Here is a 19,959-nt window from a genome sequence, read left to right as displayed (position 1 = left end):
TAGTTTTAAGTCTTACCTGTCAATTCATGCTCATCTTTCTCTTTCCTCATCCTTAAATGATGAGCGGGACTGGTATAATATTAACTATTCAAATCTGATTTGAATAACAGTAATATTGAGCGTAATTGGTAGAAACTTGGTCCACACGTGGTTGCTCAACGAAGAGCTTTCCAGTGGATCGCCTACTTCTCATCAAGTTGATTGGCGCTATAATGAGGCGCCCATTATTTCTTCCCACCAAGTCTGCTATTTTTCATTTCGGTTCCTGAATTTGGACGGGTCATTTCTTCTCACATCTATAAGCCAAAATTCGTGACATTCCTGTTTCTAGGACATTCCAGCTGTCACCTTAGGCTGTAAAAAGTTCTTTTATTAGCCATTATTATCCAAGAATACAGTAAAAATTAAAGAGGTTAAGTAATGGGATAAAATTTTCAGCTAAAAAGAGAATAGTGCTTCAAGGTACCAGAACTATAAAAAATAATATTTTATCTTGTGGAACACTGACGCTGGTTTTCTTTCTTTTCCCAATAACTTTTGTATTAAAAAATGCTTATGCTACCGTAGAAACAAACCTTACTTGACGATGCCCTTCTTAGACCTTTTTAATAAATTAATTCCTCCAGTTCGTAATGTCGCAAATTAAATTTCATGTAATTCCTCACCTTCTATCACATAGAATATGAATATGTACTGACAATAACATATATTTAACCTTTCATTATACGGGGTGTGTGAGAGAAGTAATGAGACTGGCAATACTGCGGAGGAAATAGCAACGTTGAGTATACCGACCTACAATAGACCGATTTATTCATCTCTTCCACTTCTTCAGTGCGAGCTTTAACTCCATACAACTAACAAATTATTTTTGACAGCGCCATCAGTGAAGCTGTGTTTTTGTTGTGTGCTACAAAAATGGAGCATCGGAATTTAGAGCTACGCTGTGCGATAAAGTCTTTTATTAAACTTGGTGGATCCGTGAGTGTGACTTTTGAAAAGTTGAAACTGGCCAATGGGGAACATAGCTTTTCAAGAGCACAAGTTTTCCATTGGCACAAACCATTTTTGGAAGGCCGACAATACGTTGAAGATGAACCTCTCTTAGGAAGACCTTCAACTTCAAAAACTAACGAAAACGTTGGAAGTGTGAGGGCTCTTGTTAGCTCAGACCGTCGTTTAACATTAAGAATGATGAGTGAACAGTTAAATTTAAACACTTTCAACATGCATCAAATTTTGACGGGCAATTTGAACATCCGAAATATTTCTGCCAAGAGTATTTAATGTGAAACCAGACATTGCAGACTAGTGGATGCTTCGCCATGACAATTCCCCGTGTCACACGGCCATTTCCATTGGTAAATTTTGACCTCTAAATGCATCGCTGTTGTTCCTAAACCTCTCTATTCACCTAAATTAAGTCCTTACAACTTTTTCCTTTTCCCACATTTGAAACATGCTCTCAAAGTACATTCTTTTGGAACTCTGGAGAACATTCAAAAGACTGTGACTGACCAGTTTAAAAGCCATGCTAATTGAAGACTTCCAACGCTGTTGCTAAACGTGGGAACAACGACTCTGCCGGTATATAGCTGCGTGAGGGAACTAGTTTGAAGGGGTTAACAATATTTTTTGAAAAACTTAAGATAGTACAAAATCAGTCTCATTAGTTTTCTAACACACCTCGTGTGTGCATACTCGACGAAATTTAAATTACGTATTGATAATAACGGTTAAAAACAACGTTTATATTTTAACCAAAGTTTATATTTAAGATTTTTAACGCTATATGTGAAATGATGTAAAAAGCGACGGCAAGAGTATTTGCAAGAGAAGCAAAATAATTACGCAAGTGATTACCTTAGTAGTTCGTCCGTAAGGCTTAAATCGCTGGTGCCCATCCTTTTCCTCCCGAAGGCTAAACTTCATATGAAGCTGAATCTCGCGGGACAGAGCTCATACAAAATTTACTTTAATTCCCAAAATTTTGCAATTACCAATTATAAAACGAATTAGCTTCGCAGACCACCATCGCATGTTCCATGGGCCGAAGGTTAGTCACACCTGGTTAAAAGGATCCCTTAAAATATGGTTAAAGAATTGGGCAATTCTAACTTTACTAGTTCAAAAAAAAATAGTAACGTTGATGCGTAGTTTTCCGCGGCGTTGTCTAGATGATGTCTCCATGTTCCTGGGTTTCTGGGTTCCTGAGAAAATCCACGCGGTGAAACCCAGGAACATGGAGACAAAAATAGTAACATTCAAAATCAAAATACCTTTATCTGTTTCGTGTTTACTTTTTGATTTTTTTACATATTAATCCGGAGTTGGTGTTGTCGGTTTAGGGAAAATTCAGAGTGAGCCCTCACACTTCCAACGTTTTCGTTAGTTTTTGAAGTTGACGGTCTTCCTAAAAGAGGTTCATCTTCAACGTATTGTAGGCCTTCCAAAAATGATTTATGCCGATGGGAAACTTGTGCTCTTGAAAAGCTATGTTCCCCATTGGCCAGTTTCAACTTTTCAAAAGTCACACTCACGGATCCACCAAGTTTAATAAAAGACTTTATCGCACAGCGTAGCTCTAAATTCCGATGCTCCATTTTTGTAAAACACAACAAAAACAAAGCTTCACTGATGGCGTTGTCAAAAATAATTTGTTAGTTGCATGGAGTTAAAACTCGCACTGAAGACAACTAGTAGGGAGTACTTAACGTGAGATGCATGTAACAGTAAGACAGATGCGTCGTAAATCGGAGACATCTGGCGCAGAACCTGGTTAAAATAACGGATTTTATTAGAGTTGGGTTTCATCGCCTTCGAATTATCTCATTTTTACTAAGCACACTCAGCCAATTATTTAGTAAGCATTCTTCCTTTTTTGCCCACTCAAATCGTGAATTATCGAAGAGGACATCTAGGAAATTACGTGGTTGTAATTATGAAATGGAGCAAAGAGCTCCAAATTATGAAATCCACCCAGCTTACGGGAAAACTCAATTTCAAAGCAGTTTTTTTGGCACTCTTCTGTGAATGCGTAGCTTAAGATGACGCCCAGTTGGCCTTCATTTTTGGCTAATTTCTATTGCCACTCTAAGCACCTTGCTAAAATCCACGTTATGAAAGGGCTCCTCAGTGAGACGTGTAACAAGTGGGATATCAGTGGTCTGGGTTGATGTTTGGGGAAGTGCTTCAATAAAAAAATTTATGAGGGGGCGTATATTTTTACGTTTGAGGTTGAAGATATTTTTTTATGAAATGCTCAAGAGGCGTGAAGGTGATTTTTTGTTTAGAGTACGGCTCGCTTCCCGTCAATTAGCCTTACTTTCGGCAACGTATTACACATTTTAAATTTTCCCCATCTTCTTAAAATTATCTGGGTGTTTAGATTATGACCTTGGCCACTTTTGTCCTTATCTCGATTGGAAACTTTTACCTTGTTATTTCGTCAAACGTGAATTTTTTATTTGAGATAGTACTGTTAATAAAATCTTCTCAAAAATTTCTAGAAAACAGATTAAGTTTGAAAGGAGTAATTCGTCGCAAAAAATATGCAAAAAATACAACCGGCGGAGAAGAATGATGCCACCTCTTAAGGTGTGGTTTAATATTTCATTAATTCATTACAACAACCCGACTTTACAGTCCTTGCCAATAGCTCTGTGACAATTCAGCGTGTAGGTGTAGACGCTATGAGTGTAGTAGGGCAGGTGAAGGGGGGGGGGGGATCTCCAAGGGGTCATGTCCCCGCAGCAGCGAAGTCAGGGGACAGAGGGGTCGGCGGGGAGATAAGGGGAGGAAGCGTTGGCCGAGGGGAAAGGGGTTTCGGAGAGGAAGAAAAAATTGGGGCCACGTTTTCTTTTTTTGTGTTTCGGGATGCTGTGGAGGGAGAGGGAGAGAGTTGAGGTAGGAATGGCGGTAAGAGGGGATCGCGGAAGTGGGAGAGACGGGGGTGAGGAAGTGGGGGAGGGTCTTTTTGGGGGAATGCCGAGGGTTTTAAGTGGGGCGACCAGGGTGTGGGGAGCGGGTCGTCGCCGGTGGGCCGCGCGAGAGCCAGAATCGTTCACGGAATGAATGGGTCGCCACGTGGTGTACCTTTTGCGGCGGAGAACACCTTAACTTCTCTCGCAGTCGCGACCATCTGGTGGCAGGATGGTGGGTTGTGGCCATCTGCGTGGTCGGGTTCACTATCCAGTCGCTCATTACTTAACCCCCGAGGTTGGGTTTAATTGGTCCGGGGTCCTGTTCGTAACACGACCTCTTTTGCCTATCCAGCGGCGGAAAAAGAGGTGCGCTACGATGATTTTCATTTTAGGATGTTTATAAAAACGAAGCATTAGTCAGAAGATGCTGTCGACCTCCCATAGATGAGAATGTTCTCTTGCGGTATTTCGTATTATGTGCGAGGTCATGCTGTGTGAGATACACGTATTGAGGTTTAGGAACCAGTTTCTATTCGTGGTGTTTGCGATGACGGTCACAAGCATCTGGTGAAGGCCGGCCGGAAGTTCGGGTTGTGGCCACTCGGATGGCGGTAGATCGTGTTCATAAGGCAGTCGTTCAGTGTTTAACCCCTGAGGTTGGGTTTAATTGGTGAAGGGTCCTTTCCTCCTTCGCAACATGACCTCTTTTGCACACTTAGTAAAGCAGCAAGAGGCACACTTCGACGATTTTCGTTTAAGGCTGTTTATATAACTAAGCATTAGTCACAAGAAACCGGAGACCTCCCTTAAATGAGAATGTGCTCCTGCGGTACGTCGTATTCAATACTAACAATGAGCCGTAATGTGTGAGATACACGTATTTATGGTTTGGGAACCAGTTTCTATTGATGGTGTTAGCGACGACCTCTTTCATTCACCAGCATCTGCTGAAGGTCGGCAGGACGGAGGGTTGTGGCTACTCGGCTGGCGGTGGGTCCGGTTCATAATCCAGTCGCCCATTATGCAACACTTTCAATGCTGACCATGTAAAACTTAAAATCGGCCCCCGGTGCGGCTGTCGTTTTTTAATGCAAAACGCATGCTTGGATGCCAAAAGAGCTAGGAAAAATAACGAAACAATTTTCTTGGCTCTAATCTGTTAGCTATGATTTTTTAAATTTATGAAGTGATATCACGTCACCCGCTCAGCGGGATAGAAACGTGATGCGGGTTGCATACGGTCGGCTTTTTCCCCGCGGCACCGTTTTCTTTCAATTTTTTTTCTGTGCTATGTATCCAAAAAAATACGAGGAAAATGAACTTGCAATGTTCTACTGGTATCGCCATCGGTATTTTGCCACTGCCATAGGGGAAATTTTGGTTTAGATGGATGTAATGCAAGTTACAAGTACAAGGAATCGCCGTGAACAGCTGTTTGATTGGGATGGTAATTCTGTGCAAAATATTTCGGTATAGTCCTTGTACTATAATCCCAAGTATCGGGGTAGGGTTATACAATATTGAATACTTTCTACATTTTCTTCTCAAGCCACTATTCTCGTCACAAATTCCTTTACTCGTTTCTTGTTTTCAGCTCCAATTCCTTTCTTCCCATATGACCACCCGTAAGCATCAGATATTTAGCAAAAATGGTTTTCACATACCATCATGTATTCCCTTCTCTGCAGGTGCTTGAGATACTCCGAGATTGGGTTGAATTGGTCCGGGGGTCCGTTCACCTTCCTAACACGACCTCCTTTACCCAGAGTAAAGCGACATGAGATACGCTTCGATGATTTTCATTTTTGGATGTTTATAAAATCTAAGCATTATTCACAAGAAACTGGCGACCTCCCACGAATGAGACTGAACTCCTGTATCGTACTTGGTGAGCGTCAAGTGTTACCCCGATTATAAAAGTTTAACGCAGAATAACCGTTTGAAATAGTTACTTTTTTCTGGGGCTATATCAAGGACAGTATTTACCACACCTATTACTGATGTCGACGAATTAAAGGCTACGATAAAAACTACTGTGGGTACTATGACAAAACGCATGCCATAAAACACCTGGAGGGAACTGGAATACTGCTTTGACGTTCCCCAAGCTACCAAGGGAGCACACATTGAATTTTAATAACGTTAGTGGACTTAAAATGAATTAGTAAAACTGACCCATGTGACAGCATCAAGTTTAAATTATTATGTCAAACGGTTATTCTGCAATATTTTTTTTATAATCTGGGCAGGGCTTTATGCTCACCCTGTATATCTGCGAGGCCATGATGAGTGAGATACACGTACTTATTGTTTAGGAACCAGTTTCTGTTCATGGCGGTAACGATGACCTATTTCAGCCTCGATCACGTGGTAAAGGTCAGCAGGGCAGTGGCTTGTGGCTTTTTAGTGGTTGGTCGGGTTCATAATCCAGTCGCTCATTATTTAACCCCGATGATTGGTTCAAATTGGTGAAGGGCCCTCTCCTCCTTCGTAACACGAAATTTTTTTTTACATCTCCATTAGCGCAACAAGATATATGCTTACAAGATATTTTATGACGTAAATAAACATCTAGCTCTTGCTAGTACTCATTGCCACCGAAATTCGGTAGTACTAGTAAAAAGTACCAACGTAAATTTAAGGATTTTGCCACACTTAATAAAAAAAACACAATATGAGGTTACTCCGTTAGATATCAATATATATTCTAGCGTTAATCAGAATATTTTGTATGCTCTGGCTGGTATAACCATAAGCACCTGTAATACATTACGGATTTTCTAATGCAATTCCGGAAAAAATAGGACGAGAAACGTTTTTTGTGGGGGTAAGTAGTACAACGAGAGTTGCATTTTTTGACATTTTCATGAAAACTATATATGCTTTGTTTATTGGGCATGGCACCTTTACGCAATGTCCTTCTACTGCCTTTTGTGGAGAGAAGTGCCCTTTATGTCTCATATGTGCTGTAAATACTATTTCTCTATTCCTTTCAACCCGGCATTCTGCTCTTATTTAATCGATATCATGTGGCGTCGATTTGTGCGGGATGGACTTAAAATACAACAAATAACGATGAAGTGGAAGGTATTTTTTATTATTTAGTTCTTGGGGAAGAAATTATCTATTTTTCATTCTTTGCCTACGCTGGAAGTAGTGTACCTACATGATTCATTTTCTATGATTTGCTCGTAATTTCAAATTGAAAAGAGGCACTCAGATTTTGAATTCCGTTCAAATTCAAGATGACTGTTCTGAGAAGTTTTTGTCAAATGTCTTATTCAGCAGGAGTAAAAATCTTAAAAAAGGAATGGAATGACCGATTCTGTGGTACCTCGGACATTTATAAATAAAATTTACGAGGTGTACTTCTTGTCCTATAATGCACTCAATTAATATTTCCCGCTTTACCTATATTGACATTTTATACGATTGGGACCATTGCCTCAATAAGTATGTATTTATGTAGAATGTGGATTTATTGTTTAACGAGTGGGTTTATGCGTTTTCGGGATTCTGCTGCTGTGATCATGGTTGGATACCTTAACTGACCTCATTGGCTGAGTATCTGGTAGGGCTCAAAATTTTGTGCAACGTCTCCACAGAGTCATCGCTTTCACGTCTTTTATATGTCTACCAAAAAACTTCCTCGAGATCTCCTCTACCAGTCGCATTAATTCAGTGATTCTTCGGAACACCTCAACGGAACCTCGTGAAGCGTTTGGGATTCCCAGATTTTTTACGGAGTGATTCCTTCGATAGAAAAAAATAGTCGATCGCATGGATTCCCAATTTGTCATCGGTTCTCCTCATCAGTTGTTCCTATTCTTGCTCCTGAGAGGGCACTGAGTCCAGTGACTGGGAGACAATCACTATCCAGACGATCTTGAGATGAAGGTTGAGTCCCGAAAAAATTAATGTTATGTATAATTTGATGAATTTCCTTTATGCCAATATTTTTTTTGTAGTGTGCTTGAAATTCAGGGTCATGGTTCTTCATGTCCCAAAATGATATCATGGCGTTGATGAAAAGTTGTAAGGAATAGAAGGATCAACAACTTTGCTATTTCCACATAGTAATTTATTGACACCGACCATGGTTTCGTTACAGAGTAACATTATCAAGGTGAAAAATGCAGGTAAATTGACAGTATATATAGCAGAAGGTTGGGTAGGGAAATTTCCGGGAGCCGTTGGTTGGGGGAGGTAGGGGTTGAGTTTGGAGCTGGGTTTAGAATCACTGTGAGTGGGGTTGGTGGAGGGGTGGATGAGTAAGGGGGGAAGTGGAGGAGGGGGGAGCGAGAAGGGTAAAGGTGTAACTTTTCTTACATTAAAAATACTTTATCCGTTAAACCAGTGAGTGTGTTGCCTATTACTTTATTTATTTACCAGCTTTGATTGTAATATTTATAATGTATTCATTATTATCCTCGCCAAGAAGTAAAGTAACAATGCCATTACTACTTCAACAAAGAAATGTCTTAAAAACTAATGGCGAACTCCAATTTCGAACTCCAAAAACCCAGATTCCATAAGGGAGGCTTCAGTGCAACGACCATCCGAGAAGCCGATTTTATAAACACTTGGTGGTCGTTGAATCCTTTTTGGAAACATATTACGTTTTCAATAGATAGGATCCTTGGGAAAATATTACTTCAGTATGGCCATTGCACTTCAAATTCCTATGCATTTGCGAAGAAATATCAATTGTGTATCAAGTGAAAATCCAGATGCGTTTGTGTATTTCGCGATTCATCTCTTTTGAAAATATTTTTTTTCTGCGAATGTACATTTCAACCCGTGTCTTACTTTTTTCTCTTTTAACTTTTTTTCATTTCATTTGAGTAGTTTAAGAAAGAATTATCGTTTCCGTATTAGCAGAATGGACCAAGGAAAGTTTATTCTCCTGGCTGAGATGCACGGATGAAGTTCGTGTATTAGGGGATTAACGCCAAATGTGGTTCAACTAGACCTTCCGCTGCCGCGCGCTCTGCACTTGCTCCGATGGAAATTTGCCAGAGGGAGGGATCTGGGTGGAAAGGAGCCTTTATTGGTATTTATGACGGTATTAATGGTACGATAATGGCACGGAAACGAAACCCTTTCGTGCCCCCCCCCTTACTAAGATGAAGTCGATAGTGACCCTTAGGGAATGTTAGGCCAAGTTAGAGGCCTTCAGAAATCTTTTTTTTAATTCATCTTCAACGCCCCTAAAACCAGTTCACGCCTTTACAGCGAGAGAAAGTGCATTATGTTTATCAAAACTGTAACATGGATAACCTTTGGTAGCAAAATATAGTGATCATTTGTAAATTGACGACGACTTCAGCATCTTGCCACATTATCAATCTCTTAATAACTGCGAGCAGTATTATCCTGGATAGAGCCTTAGATGCTAAAAATCAGCTATTGAAATCTTTTGTGCGGAACAGACCACTATATCAATGGAAATATGATTTTGCTAAATCAGGATTTTTTCACACTAAATTAGCAGCTATTTTTGTGCGTGACTTCAATCGTGAAATTCCATGAAACATGCCTTTTCTTTGTTCTAGTATCATTGTGTTAATGTCCCCCACGAAATACCATCCGGCATTCCATGGAAGTGACACTGAAAGCATGTATCGCATTGGATTAACATAATCTTTGTTGTGCCTTTCGTTAACACTATTTATGATGCGTTTGGCACGAATGAATAATATATCTCCTTAACATAAAATAAAAATGAATGATAAAAGTTATGGGAATAAAATTTACTCAATATCTATCCTCTTTAAAAAAATCCAGTTATACCAGCTTTTAGCTTAGCCATTTTTTTTAAATTTGAATGATTTGCACTTATGAAAGGGCGAACAGAAATATTAACTCTTTCTGAAAAAGTGCTTAAGTTCACAAAATTGCATTAAAAAAAATAATTTTGAAGCTTAACTTCATCTACATGTTTATCATGTAGCGAGGCAAGGGCGAATGTTTATTTACTATATCTATGGAGTTTCTATTTGGAAATCTGGTTCATGGAGCAGAGTTTACAGCAGTCTTCTGTCTTCTCAACGTCCTGCGCATTCCGGCTCCCCAAAACTAACACAACTCATACCGTAAGATAAGATACTGTTATATATTAATTAATCATTTTGAGATTCAACCACCATTTACCCTTAGTAGATTTTATCTTGAGGAGAAAAATTATTCCTTCATGATTAGTTTGAGAATCCCGTATTTGTCTAAAAGTCTAGATTGAACGATTCTTCGTCCAGAAAATCATGATGAAATCAATAATGCATTATGTGGACGTGAACAGATGTCCACAAATTATATTTATAGCATCACAAAGACCTCGTCTTCGTCGAAAGCGGATATAAAAATGTTTAGCATATCATACGTTGAATTTTTATTTTTAGATCAAATTAATTATAGTAATTATCGATTTTCTACTGTTGCCGGCTAATATACTCTGATCTATTGGATTTAATCTTCTGATATTGATTCCAATTAGGCCACGATCTCTCAGCGTTCTTTTTTATTGCGACATCCTACTCCTTAGAATATTTCAATGGGTATTCGAAACCTGGGGGTAGATATTTTAGTCAGATGTGTTTGTCCGCAATACGATGTTCCTCCATTTATCACTTCTGATGACCATGCAAGAATCGAGCGTATTGGCTTTTAAATCGAAAAGCGGTCTAGTAGAACTTCCAAAGTGCTCCTAAATTATAGAAAAGATTTCTAAGAGGTTGTATTCGCCATATTCTTTGCTGAGGAAATGTCATGCAGAAAGCCAGATTATGATTATTTCTGGGAGTAGACAAACTTGTTCCTCTGCCATTTTTCAAATTTATTTTTAATGTTGATTTTCGTTTTAGCGCCGAGTTCTTGTATGCCTTGCTAATTTTTATACATATTGTCATATTGATTCAAAGTGGCATCATACTTCACTTTTTTAAATTAGGCCACCTTTGATATAAAAAAGTACAGCACATTATCTTTAAAAGACTAAAACCCTGTTTCCTTTTGTTCTCGCAATAATTACATTTGTAACTTTCACATTAAGTCATTCCTCAACTGTAATGTTTTCTTTACGCGTTGCGTGTCTCATTCCGTTTTTATGCCAATTAACTCTGCACGACACTGGAGAATAAGTACTGCTTTTAAATATTTATATCCCTCAAATTTCTGAATTCGTCGGAGAAGAGTGGAAACGAGAAAAACTCTGTGTATTTCAATTCATTTCTGTGTATTTATTAAGAGCCTTCCCTGCCATACTGTGCGTGCAGAATTTTATTTTGCCTTGAGTCAATTTTACTGAGTTTTAAGCTTTGTCGAGCCAACAGTAAACAGTAGGTGTGTTTTGATCCCGAGTTGTGAGGGATATATTTAACTAAGGAGATTATTACTTTTACTATTTGATTTAATTTATGAATTAATATATTAAAAATATTATTTAATTATTTATTTATTATATTTATTTAATTATTTATTTTATGAGGGCAACGTTATTTCCTAGACGATTGTATAACTATGTTTAGGCCACATTTTTCAATTTCGTACCTGGTGACGATTCTATGTGAGTTTTGCGAAGGTCATTTCACAGTTATGACGACGATATGGCGATATTTCCAAGAAAAACCGTGGAATGCAACCCATTTTGACTCTGACCAAAACTATTAGGGAACCACGTTACGAAAAGGAGTGCGAATTTGGGTTTTCTTCTAGATAATAGGTGTTTATTGGAAATACTGTCAACGGTGTAGACAGCCACCGGAATTTTCACTCGTTGAAATTGAGATTGTATACCGCTAAGGAACTTCGTAAAATGTGTTGGTAGCCTATATTTTAATGTCTTAATGAAGGAGGTGCTGCCGAGAAATGAAGTAAACGTAATTTTTGCGAAATTTTCAATATAAGCTTTTCTCACTCAGATAAATCGTATATATTTTGAGTGCTTTCACAGAATATATTTGACATTCTCGTTGAAATTCGGAAATTTTCATATCCTTTCATTCATTGCTTTACTAATTAAAAAAGTCGGAATAATTTGACGTAAATGTTGAGTTTATTCAAGGTTGAGCAGTGGAAAATACAATAGGATGCACCTACTCTACAGTATTATTCTCGAGCAATTATTATTAGAAGGACCGATAAATATTCGTCCCAGGAAAGAGAAAAATGATCATCCATGACCATGAGGCCAAGCTGAACTAAATTTGTCGTATGTAGCCATTGACATGACGAAAAAATCCACTGCGATCATTCCACACCCCAGAATTATACTCTCGCTTATCACGTAGTGAGGAATTTTCCAATGATAACTCCGCAAACTGCCGTAGAAAGGTAAAATATGACAATGCTATTGCGCTGAAAAAATTCGACTCATTTCTTCCGCCCTCACTAACCTACTCATCCTCGCTGCTCACCTTTTCCGATCGCTCAATTTCCCGGGACGTCGCGAGTTCGAAGCCCATGGGAAAGTAAGTTTTAAGGGCGACGGCAACATCTGCCTCTTTATAGCGGGCACATAAAAGCGGAAGGAGATGAAGAATTTATGGGATCAGTCTTCTCGCCTCTTCGCCCACTTCGAAATGCCCGCAGATAGCAGGGCGGCCACCTACACGGGAAAAACGGGAAATTAGAAGAGACCGGGAAAAGTTTGGAGGAAAAAGCGGGCATTCGCTCACATTCCCGGGAAAATTCTGATTTCGTTTATTAAAACACTCGAGTTATTCAAAATGATGGATATGGAAATTAACTTTGCTGCTAATTGTAAGCATGTTGTTCTGCCCTTGAAATTAATAAAGGACCTTATGAAACAAGTGGCGGTAAAACCCATCCTGAAGTTCGTTCCGAAAAAATGGCTTGGTGGGGTAATTGGCTAACACGCCCGACCGGCAATCGAGCGATCCGGGTTCTAATCCCGGTTAAGTGAAACATATTTTTTCATGGCTTACTTCATTCTCGGTGTACATGCTGATATTATATAGTGAATCTAAAAAGTCGTATTCTTGACTTTGTATATACAGTATAAATGGATAATTGGGGTCACAGGATATTATGGGCGGCCATTTACTCGATAAAAATCTCCGATTAAGGAATAGAAATGAAGAATTACTCCGAGCTTTGTCCGGTTTTTAAACAGAAAGCCTTTTAACGCGCCTCATATGGGTGACACTTTCCCCACAAAAATATCTAAATAAGTAATATTTTTCACTCTAGAAACAGATTTTGTCCATTCCTACTTATCATTCGATCTAATCTACAATGTGAGAATTTCTCTTCTTCTATCGTTCTGTTGTGATAGAATAAAATAAAATAAAATTACTTTGTTTAATTCCACACTTTATTTTAAATAGCACGACCCGGGTTTCAGCATCTAATGCTATCATCAGGTGATTGGAATAAAACAAAGTAGTTTTATTTTATTTTATTCTATGATGAAGCAATTCCACAAAGTAACGCCTGAGACCGTGTCTTATATTAAAAGTTCTGTTATGGTTTTATAACGTCATAAATAACTCGTTCGATTCATTTTTCAACGTATTAAGCTTTACTGTTTTGGTTCGTCGGTATACCTAAATCTGTAATTTTGACATTGTACGCAATGAAAAAATATTGCGTTTTCATTCTCAGTTATTATCAACGCCTATTTATGCAAAGGTACAGTTTACTTCGAAAAAATGGGGCAGCCGCTTAGTTTGGGAAAAATGCTCCGGTCAGAATGCTCGTATCGATTGCAAACTATTGTATCACATTTAATCCAGCCATTTAAATCGATTAACTTGGAGAAATACTTAATGATTTTATCCTTATGAATAAACTTCTCTCGGATTTGCACGCGGGTAAGAGAAACGTTTCGGGTTCCATCTCGTTACCCATTATCAAGGCTACTGATTAACATTTTAAATAATTCAATTTCTGGGGAATTGCGACAGTTAAAAGTCTATTTTTCCCACTAATTTTATTTCTCCTTAACTTTGTATTTTTTATGTAAAAAAGTTATAAATAAAATAAATTGAAAAAAATCGTAGGCCATTACATCGCGTTACAATCGCTATTTTGAATAGCATATTAGACACGAACATTACTATTAACACAGAGTTACACTCCTCTTTGTAACAAAGGTTAAGTACAATAATTCAAACCCGTCATCCAACATATTTTAATCATTGTTTAATCTCTGTGCTGCGTAATGTATCGAAGAGGAAACTTAAAAGACGTAATGAAATAACTTTGAAAAAAATAAGGTGCACTTACCGGAAATCCGGGAGAAACTGGAGAATTTTATTTTTTCAAACCGATTGGCCTCCCTGGTATATTGGGAAGGATGTGAGGGTAGTGACCCCTTTTTTCTCTTCCACGGCGAGGTGCCCTTAAAGACCGTAAAGTGAGTGCTATATTGAAGGGAAAAAAGGAGAGAAAAAGGGAAGATATACGTGTCATATATACTAAATTTCACTCGAATAGAAAGGGGAAGAAGGTGGGGTATATTGAGGCAGGCCTACTAAAGAGGGTGGTAAGGTTGCCCGTGAGAGATAGCCACGATAAAGGACAAAAGGACGTCGAGGGCATTATTCAAAGGCGAGCCAGGGGAAGGTCGAGGGAGAGAGGATACTGAAGTGATCGCATCGTGATGGTCGGGCGTAATTGTGGGGAGGAGGGAGCAGACCGACCAGAGGATTAAAGAGGCTCAGTAACGCTCAAAAAATAACAGCAGCGATTAATCTTAATTTTTTCTATGAAAACTCTGTTAAAAACTGCATTTTCATTAAATAAATATCCTACGTAGAGAGTACCATATTTGGCAAGCAGAATAACTATAGCGATGGGAGCAGAGGCGGATCTAGGGGGGAGGGGGCACTCTAAGGGGGCTATACCCCCCCCTTAGGTATCCAATTTAACCGGAAACAGATCTACAGTGCTAACCAGTGGCGGATCTGTTGGGGGGGGGGGGCTAAAAGGGCTATACCCCCCACTTATAATCCCACCCAATTTACACTAGTTAGAATGGTATTTATTTCCGACCCCCACTACTGCTGGAATTTTTAACCCCATTTAGCCCCCCCCCTGTCACTATCCTGGATCCGCCACTAGATGGGAGAAGCGAGACAGAAATCATTAGCAGAATAGCCCATGCAATGATAGCATTCTACCAAAAGAAAGATTAAATTGCAAGGGAAATTTTAAAATAGAAGTCAGGAAACAATTGATTAGAACTTATATTTGGAGTTGGTTTCTCTACGTGAGGCATGGACGATTACAGCAGTAGATAAAGCAAGGATAAAGGCCTTCGAAATGTGGTGCTAGAGAAGAATGATGAGGATCAAATGGATCGACCGAGTTAGTGATGAGGAAGTCCTAAGAAGGGTAGGAGAGAAGAGAAGCCGATTGAAAACCTTAATAAGAAGATGGAACAATCTTATAGACCACATCTTGAGGAATGATAGTATGATGAAGACATCGTCGAGGGACAAGTGGATGGCAAGAACGAAAAAGGAAGACCTCGAACAAAATATATGGAGCAGATAAAGAAGGATGTGAGTGAGAAGAAGTGCGATGGTGAGAAAATATTAGCCAATAGGAGAATTGAGTGGAGAGCAGCGTCAACCACACCTTAGGATTTTTGATCAATGATGAGGATGATAAGAACGTACCAACGAATATTTTGAATTTTTTAAGTAAAGCAGTGCTTCCATCTGTGCAAATTTTCAGAATTACCTCCAGGGTTTTCTGCAATGCATCTTTTTATTCGACCAATATTTGCAGATATTACGCGGTGTCTTCATTATGGGAGTAGGAACTGCATGAATGCGTTGACAAAATAGGGGAAAAAGATAGTTAAAAGTCTATTTTTCCCAAAAGTTTTGAAATTTATATTTCTCTTGAAAAAGTTATATATAAGCTAAATTGAGTGAAAACCATTGTGGACCATTGCATCGCGTTATAGTCGCCAAGAGTTTGCTATTTTGAATAGCATATCGAATACGAATGTTACCGTGAACCAAGAGCTACACTCAAATTTCATCAAAGGTAATGTGCAATACTTTAAAACCGTCATGAAAGCATGTCACTATAATTTAATTTACTTTATTTAAGTTGAAGTTACTGTTTACCGAGGATAAATTACGATATATATTATTTTTTTGTGGCTGAGAGCGGAATTGGAAGAAAAGCAGATGTTTTAGTAACTTCCGTTTTATTTATTCCATGCGTCAAATATGAATTCAGCGTCAGTAAGCCATAGGACGGATTTTCATATAGGGAATGATAAATCGAATTGAAGGTGGAATACCGGAGAGAAAAATGATATCAATGGAAACGCCGCGACGTCCAATACCCAAAAGACTCCGTGCGACCCTCTTCTGTGTTCTAGGACTTGAAAAACGGGCTTCAAAATACGTAGAAAACAAAATAATTCTCATGAAGCTCTCTTATATATTTCTTTGTACGTCACTGTTAAAACAACGCAGAGTATACGGGGTGAAAGGATGTGCATGTGAAGTGATATTTAGAAATATGCAAAGATAACATGCATTACACAATTTCCCATCGATTCAGCACGCTTTCCTGCTTATTACGCAATATATGTATTTTCTATAGTACCAATAAGCATCGATGATTACTAAAATATCTCAAAATATGAAACTTTTTATGAAAAAAACGTAATCACTCAAAAATGCTGAACGAGTCGCGGCTTTCCAACGCCCATGGCCGAGCCCCGGGCACGCGCTCAAAAATATAGTGTAACCTTCTGTGTCGCAAGTGGATTTTTCATTTTTTTAAGATGCATCTTCAAAATACTTCAATAAACCTCTGATATGAATTTCTCGATGCATCTATTTTTAAACGCTAGTTTTGTTCCGATTTGTGTCAAAACTCGCGTGAAATCAGCGTCCACAATTTTGTGTTGCACGGGCATCTAAACCCAGCTAAAAATCTCTCTAACTAATTTGAATTAAGTATGAAGTATCGTAATAATTGAAGAACCCATTTTTTATCCAATTGAAATATTTCAATCGGGCGGGCAGGTACTTAATCTTAAATATTTTCCTAGAAAACTGAAAAAACACCGCTCCTCAGAATGTTATGCCATGTTTGCGTGCCTATATTTAAATAACGGCCAATAAACACAGCAATTGACATCCTTTTCTTTGATTCAAATAATTTTTTAACGTTGGTAGAAGTTTCAGATTCCTTCCTCGATAAATATGTTATAATTTCGTCCACCTTTTTTTATTCCTGCGCACTGTGGGATGTCAGGAATAGGAGAGCAGATGGAAATGGCGGGAAATAATTGTAAGGATCGAAGGGAAAGGCGGTAACAGACGAAATGGTCACATCATGATGGATTGATTTCGTCTCTCCCTACATCCAGAGTAAATGAGTGGCGTGAGCATATGGGTATTTCTCTATTTCAGAATTTCAATTCTGACCGTTTCCTATGCAAAGCGACCAACATCTTAGTAGAAGAGATGTGGGGGATCGGGTTGGTGTGGTGGCTAGAGTGTTAGCTTCCCACCCGGCGGGCTCGGGTTCAAATCCCGGCAGTGGCAGAGAATTTTCAGAGACTGCCCGATCCCTGCTTGAGTGTTGTGTGGACATTTCAAGCGCAGCACTCCGTCCGTCGGATGGGACGTTAAGCCGTGGTCCCCTTGGCGCCTTTCGTTAAGAGCGGGCTAATGCCGACGCCGGGTTTCTCTCCACCCTTCCTTCCATACCCTTCCCTCATGGCTCAAATGACCTCAGTTGTCGGTCGCCTCCTCCGAATACTATAAGAGGAGAAATGTTTCCTGCATGTAGACCTCACGCAACGCAAATATCATTGCTGGTTGCAGGAATCTACGGGGCTATCTCGTTCACCACCGGGAAAAGCGTATCTCCCGGCGTTGATACATAGCTATGGTACATTCTAAGGTAGAAGTCGATTATAGGTAAGGCAGAAGTCGATCATAGGCGACTTCTCCACTGCAGTGACCATAATCGGTCTACTCTACTCCGTAGATACGGAGGTTACTCATTAAAGAATCATAATTTTCAAGATCTTTCTCGCGAATATTAAAAGTTTTAAGATTAAGTGTTCGTCGATTCCTGGTTGATGTCATTTTGGTTCATTAGTGAGCCTTGCTAATTGGATTATTTGGTTCAAATTCCATTTGTTATAAGTGTGGTATTGCTATCAGTGCATTTTTTATCCTATAGGTGAATTTTCTATTCCTTTACTTGGATATTAGGTAGGTAGACCTATCATTCATTTAACCTCTTCAGTCTGGAGGTCCACATTTATATAATCTCAAGCTACCACCAGGAATAGCGTACTTTTAGGTATGTGCATTAAATAATTAAATAAATAATAGCTGGGGTGCACAGAAATTCATAGTACAATTACATTTATATAATCACTGCGTCTAAATGGTATTATGTGTAAGTGTTGTAGTTTATGATCAGAACCTAACTTTTTTCCCGACATTTTCCTTCAGTTTATACCTTATTTCGTTAAATCATGCCTCATATTTTCTCCAGCTGCTGCCACAATAAATTAAGGACAGCGAATGTTGGACGCTGAAATTCAAGGTGGAGTGGAAATGAAAAAAAAATAATATAAATGATGAAATAGTTGTTAGCCTTGACTTATTGCTCAAGAAAAATAATAACTCGATCTCCTGATGGCATGATGCTAACACCTTACTTCCTCAGGGTCCTTGCTTCTCCCCCATGTATGGTGACAACCCATGCTATCTTTAGCTACAAGTAATGCTTTCACAAAATTTTATTTCTTCATATGCCTAAATATCTCACCGAAAATAATAATTTTTAAGTACGGTATGAGTCAATAATGATTGAGTAAAAAATATCTACAAATATTTTCCTGTTAAAACCATTCTTTATGCAGCATCGCATAGAGATGTTTTCAAAAATGCGTGTAGCATAATAATATCACCTGTAGGTTATTTTTTTTCGGTAAATGTGAACCTCAATGTGACTCAAAATATCAATTAACCCTTCCAAAGTGCAGCTAAACATGATAGGGTGAACATGTCCTTAAAATTTTTGTTGGTGCGATACTCGAGCTGTGAGTTGACGAGTAAATGCGTCATTCTGGGCGATATCGGGCTTTATAGAAGAAGTATTGAAATTATTTTTTGACAAAAAATTATTGGTTATTAGGTCCCTAAAATAAAATTAATCAAAATAAAATTAATAAAATAAAATGAATAAAAATAGAATAACGTTTTTAAATTTATGTTTATATAAATTATGGCGATACCGTTGAAAACAGAATTAGTAAAAATTTTTCCCTCTCATGTTCATTTTCTGGCGAAAAAACGTGGAATTCTACTAGGTGATGCAATATTCATACAAAAGTACGAAACAAATATTTATCAGTTTATTATTCCTTTTAGCAACCAATAAAAAAATAAATTATGAAAGCATTTTTAAAACTTCAAGGAAATAGATCAGTAGTTCATTTTCAGGTGAAAAAAACATGGAATTCTACTAGGTAATGCAATATTCATACAGAAGTACGAAACAAATATTTATCAGTTTATTATTCCTTTTAGCAACCAATAAAAAAATAAAATATGAAAGCATTTTTTAAACTTCAAGGAAATAGATCAGTAGTTCATTTTCAGGTGAAAAAAACATGGAATTCTACTTGGTAATGCAATATTCACACAGAAGTACGAAACAAATATTTATCAGTTTATTATTCCTTATAGCGACCAATATAAAGAGATATTATGGTAGCATTTTTAAGAGGTTAATGAAAAAGATCAGTAGGTGAAATGGCATTTATATGGGAATCGTTGGATGTCGTAAAGTAAAGCAGAAAAATATTACGTGGAAAATGTGAAAAAATATTATGTGGTCTCTGGTAGATATTCCAAGTTCCGCTATCGCTTAGTTTACCTCAGTTTCAAAGTTATTTGTTTCTTTTAATTCTATTCTGTTTCATAAAATCGAAATACCTGCAAGGGTGTGGTTCCCATGGATTGCGTGAATAGTCCATTGTAAGACCTCACCAATCCCCTGAGCTAGACTTGACCTA

The sequence above is a fragment of the Ischnura elegans genome, chromosome 8 (assembly GCF_921293095.1).
Source record: "Ischnura elegans chromosome 8, ioIscEleg1.1, whole genome shotgun sequence".
Taxonomy (NCBI): Eukaryota; Metazoa; Arthropoda; class Insecta; order Odonata; family Coenagrionidae; genus Ischnura; species Ischnura elegans.
This window is presented reverse-complemented; position numbering follows the sequence as displayed.